The sequence below is a fragment of the Triticum aestivum genome, chromosome 3B (assembly GCF_018294505.1).
Source record: "Triticum aestivum cultivar Chinese Spring chromosome 3B, IWGSC CS RefSeq v2.1, whole genome shotgun sequence".
In the NCBI taxonomy this organism is placed as follows: domain Eukaryota; kingdom Viridiplantae; phylum Streptophyta; class Magnoliopsida; order Poales; family Poaceae; genus Triticum; species Triticum aestivum.
The window spans coordinates 39,130,034-39,135,290 of NC_057801.1; the positions used below are offsets into that span (position 1 = coordinate 39,130,034).

The 5,257-nt window shown below is 50.2% G+C and overlaps 1 pseudogene; it reads left to right on the plus strand.

Annotated features, from left to right (window-relative positions):
• The first annotated feature begins 728 nt into the window (after window positions 1-728).
• Window positions 729-5,257, plus strand: part of LOC123068449 (LEAF RUST 10 DISEASE-RESISTANCE LOCUS RECEPTOR-LIKE PROTEIN KINASE-like 2.1) — a 14,473-nt pseudogene continuing 9,944 nt past the window's right edge.

A 5,257-nucleotide genomic window follows, 5' to 3' on the forward strand; every position in this document is an offset into this window, starting at 1 on the left:
ACCAGCAGATCAGACGGCGTTGAACCAGGGGCGGGATGCGCTGCGAGCCATCGACCTAGGGGACACGCTGCTCGCCGAAGCAGAGGAACAACGACCGTGCGTGGGGGTCGGAACACGATAGGGAAAGGCAAGGATGTGACGAAGAGAGGATCAACCGGTCCACGTACATTAGATTAAATGGCTAACAGGTGACCGGCCCAAATTTCGGCCGGCTGACTGCCGGCTAGCCCTGCCCTAACTAATTCCTGTTCTAGACAACATTATAAGATGGATAAGACTAGAAGAATCTGTCAAGGGCTCAAGGCTATAAATTGGCTTCAATTCACCCTAATATTATTTTAGTACTGAAGGTTAGACCGCTTTTTTGTATCGACGCTGTTTCCTGCCAAGTGTGAAGATTGTACAAAGATTAGAATCTACTTCTAGCTAGATACTAGCGGACAAGCAGGAAGTAGCAGATACCGAAAGAACCAGTCTAAGCATCCTGGTTCCAGTCGCATCAGGGGCTCACGGTGGTCATGGCTTACCCCGTCAAAGGGACTTGCCAACTTTTCATGATCCTTCTATAGGTCCCACACGTCTGAAAAGTCTTCAGAGTTCAGACACCATCGGCGTACTGGACACACCACGAGTCCACGACTACCCGCAGCCCAAAAGAACTCCATTCAGTTTGGTATAGTCTATCTATCTATTAGCTGCTAAGTGCTAACACAAATTACAAGTCTTATATGGCTCCAGCTTGCTGGTTCTTGGTCTTTGTCTGGGTATGGTGGCTGCCACTGATGCTCGCGGGGGCCAAGGAGGAGCATCGAGTGGAATACTGCCCGGCTGAGAGGTGCGGCAACCTCACAGTATCCAATCCATTCTGGATCGCTGACGGGGAGGCGGGAAGATCGTGTGGCCCCTCGGACTTCCAGGTCAGTTGCTTAAACGACAGCAATCCATTTCTCCTGAGCTCTGGATTCACTGGCTTCGGAATCATGGACATCTGGTACGAGGACCGCAATCTGCGTGTCGTTGATGTACATAAAGAGGAAGACTTCAACGTCTCAAAGAGCAGCTGCAATTTCCCGAGTTGGAACACCTCCAGCAAGCTGGCACTGCCGTTCAAGGTCAACCCCACCAACCTGAACCTCATCTTCTACAAGTGCACCAAGACGGTGGCGCTGCTGGAGGTGAGATGCGTGAACGCGAGCAACATGTTTGTTCGTGCGGGAGTGCGTTTCGATGAGACGGGGAACTACCATGACTACGTCTTGGAGGGCTGCGATGCTATCGTTGTGCCGGTGATGGGTTCATCGGGCTGGGCCAACGCGAGCGACTACGAGCAGCTCATCAGCCGTGGTTTCCTCTTGGCATGGGATGAAACTCTTCAACCTGCAACTGCACGTAAGTTCACGCATCAAATCATCTTTTAATAAAGTCGTAGGCTCGTAGGTAGGACGACTAGCCGTAGTGCCAAATTTTATTGGATTTCCCTAATAGAAACAAGCAAATCACCATAGATGGGTGGCGCTGTAATACCTTCTGCCTGCTGCCGGACATTCTTGTTTTTAAATTTTGACAGGACTTATATTATAAAAAGTACAATATTATCAAAAATCACTCGAATGAAATGATATTTAGAAATCATTTTCAGAGGTCAAAACTGCTTCATATAATTTTAAAATTCTTTGCACAGTTTCCTAAGATTAGGAGGGAGTACACAACAAATCTTAGGAAACGTAGTGGCAAAAACGTTCTTATATTATGGGACGGAGGGGGTACTAAATAAAAATAATTGGTAGTGAAGAATGTTTGATATAATCACATAAATAGTTTTGAGGGCTTCCTGCTAACATGGCAGCAGCTGCCTGTAGTTATAAGCTCACTTATCAGATTGGTTTTCCATCAAACTTATCAGATTAGTGTTGAGGGCTTCCTCCTAACATGGCAACATCTGTAAGCTAGTTCTGACAATCAGCACGTTCTTTCTGACCCCTTCTTTTTGCTTTCAAGCGATGACCTGAGTATCGACAGTAATAGCTCAATCACAACTAAGTAAATGCTTTACTTTTAAGAATTTGGCATGCAAGAAACTATTAATACCAACTCCTAAAAGCAAAATGCTGTCTGCTGTTGCCACTTGCCATGATGCTTGATTAGACTTCACGTGCATGTATAATATGGATTTGAGGATTCACAAATGGGTATCCGGTTGTGAAAGAGATTATTTGAGATGTCACCGATCAGTATCCATGAACGCGCCCGGACGCGTCCACGGGCATTTGAGGGGTCGGATTTGCCAAATCCGACCGATACCCTAACAACGTATTCTAGGATGCGAATATAAGACTGTGGAACACTGCACCAACTAAATAGGAAAACGTTCACGGCCGGACCACCGGCTACAAGTTCGGCCGGCTCCACGCGCGCCATCGGATTAAATAAGATCATGCGGCCACAATCCCCCTGGGCCTTATCTCTTCCCCAACCAACCATCCTATTATTTTCTTCTTCCTTGGCAGTACATCCCATCCACTCTCTCTCATGAGACCATGTCGTCTAGCTATGGCCATGGGCGCTGCTCTACGCCCAACCCGGATTGCACGCCATGAGCAGCGGTGCAACCCCTGCCGGCTTGGCTGAGACACCGCGGGTGGAGAAAACAGCTACAACCAGCGCCTCCTTCTTCCTTTCCCCCTCACGCATCCTCGCCTCTTATTCTGCACAGATGAGTTTGCAACGGCACCAGTGTGCAGATGTTACAACAGTGATAGAGGGTGCTGGAACGCAGAACACGACATTTTGCTGGGAATGTAGGCTCCTTTTGTGCTGCCTCCAGCGAAGAGCGTTGGCGCGTAACCGGCGGAGGCGGCACTGGGATCCTGCGTACATACTAATGTTGCACCTTTTGACCAAAAAAGCTTCAACCATAGACAAAATAAGCATCAACCATGAATAGAGAAAGGTCTTATCGGCACCGCTCAACAAGGAAAAGTTGCAACCATTAATAGAAAAGCCTCAACCGTATTGTAAAAAGCTTCAAACCGAGAGGCACCATGCAACCGGTTGACTCTCCGCGGCGTCCCGGTTGCATGGTGCCTCTCGGTTTGGAGCGGTCTTTAGGACCGGCTCGTGGCCCGCTCGGTCCGGCCAGGCTCGGTCCTGGCCCGGCATGAAATCCAGCCGGTCCGGGCCTTGCAAACGGGACCGAAAATCCCTCGGTCCGGTCCGGTTAAAGCTCGGTCCGACCGAGCGGACCGGCGAATACGAGCTGTGGCATGGCGAGAGCATGGCAGGGGCATGTCGGGATGAGGCGGGAGCGTGGCGGGGGCGTGCCCAGGGCGTGCTAGGGGCGTGGCGGGGGCGTGTCGACGTCGTGTCAGGCGCGTGGCGAGCACGTGGCTGGAGCTGCGTGGTGGGCGCGTCGGTCGTGCACTGGTCAGCGCCGCCGTCGTTCATCCGCGCGGCCACCGGCCTCCCTGACGCTGGCAAGCATGTCTACTGGATGCGCCATGCCCGGATCTATCACCTGGAAGGTAGAACTTGAAGCGGGAGGCCCTACACCGCCGCTGCACACTGGCCTCGTGCACCGGCCGCCGTGCCAGATTCTTCGTGGCTGTTGCTTCCCGAGCTCTGCCTGGCCGCCGTGCCGTCCACCATGAGTCACAGAAGTCGCCGGACACCTCCACGACGAGCCCCTCTGCCTCCAGCACCCTCCCCGCGTCGCCGTGCTCCGGCGCGAGCTCTGTGGTGACCACCGGCCGGTCCAAACGATCCGCTCGGTCCAGCTCGGGCTTTCGTCGCTGCAGTCCGGTCCCTGAAAACAGGACCGCGACGCTGTTCGGTCCGGTCCGGTCCGGACCGCCGACGGCCGGTCCAAACGACGGCTCGGTCAGGGACCGGACCGTGTCCACCCTGACCGCTCAACAAGGAAAAGTTGCAACCATTAATAGAAAAGCCTCAACCGTATTGTAAAAAGCTTCAAACCGAGAGGCACCATGCAACCGGTTGCATGGTGCCTCTCCGTTTGGATGTCGACTCTCTCTAGTGAGTATGGAAAAGTAAATGCGTCCATAGAACCACTCAAAGTAGTTGGCTAATATCAGTTGTATAACTGATAAAGATGGATGTATGCATGGATTGATGAAGAGGCTGGGGGTTTAACCTCCCCGTGCTTGGTAAGCCTGCAAATTAATTTGCATCATCGTTCCAAAATTTAAATTCCTCAACATGGAAATAAACTACTCCGTCCCATAATATAAAACGTTTTTTGATACTACGCTAGTATAAAAAAACGTCTTACATTATGGGACTGAGGGAGTAGTGAAAATGTGATGGTTTTCTTCACGGATCAATCATACCGGTTCTGTGGAGCGTGGAGTGGGGTAGTACACTTGGTCAAGCTCTAGTCCATCAGCAGCAGTCACATCACGTCCTCTTATACCTCATTTCTGTTCCGGTGAACGATTTACTCGTCTGAAAACCCCATCTTTGGCTAAATAATCAACCCGTCGATTTACACAACAATTGTGCTCACTTAGATGATGGAAATCGCCTGCCGCTGGCCTCAAATCCCCAAGCTGGGGCATACTTCAAATCTTAATTTGAAATGAAATACATTTTAAATGATTAGTGAGATATGGATTCCTGAAAAAGGAAGAGAAGTGAGAGATGCCAGACCTGTCACTGTTGGTCATTGCTAGTGGCAAAATTGCACGATCCTTCCGACCTGTGCACTCCACACAAAAAAATTTGACCAATCAATATTTGTAGAAAATGAACTAGTGGTGTCCTCTTTTTATCTTAAATATTTACATGCAGCCATCCAGTATATATAGTTCAAAAGAAAAACAAGATCTGGAAACTAACTCTGCACAATGAGTTCCATCCATAGTCAAATCTTACTCCGAAGAACATGCAGAGCAAACTATGGTATTCGCATGAAATAAATCGAAAGATCTGAAACGTTGGTATTGAGGACTCGTCTGTTAAGCTCCAAATTCACGTACTGATTATACGGTTGAGTATATTGTGTACGTGTATATGTGTGTGTAGGACCCACCTCCTGTTTCCTTGTATAGTTGAGGTTGTGGCCCACCTCTATACTTATATATATGTGCCTGGTGCACCGATCAATACATCGCGATTGCACAGCCCATAACTTGTCTCTCTACATGGTATCTATCGCAGCAAGATCCTAACCCTAGCCGCCGCCGCCGCCGCCGCCGCCGTCACCAGCCGCCGCCGCCTACCGCCGCCGTCACCAGCCGCC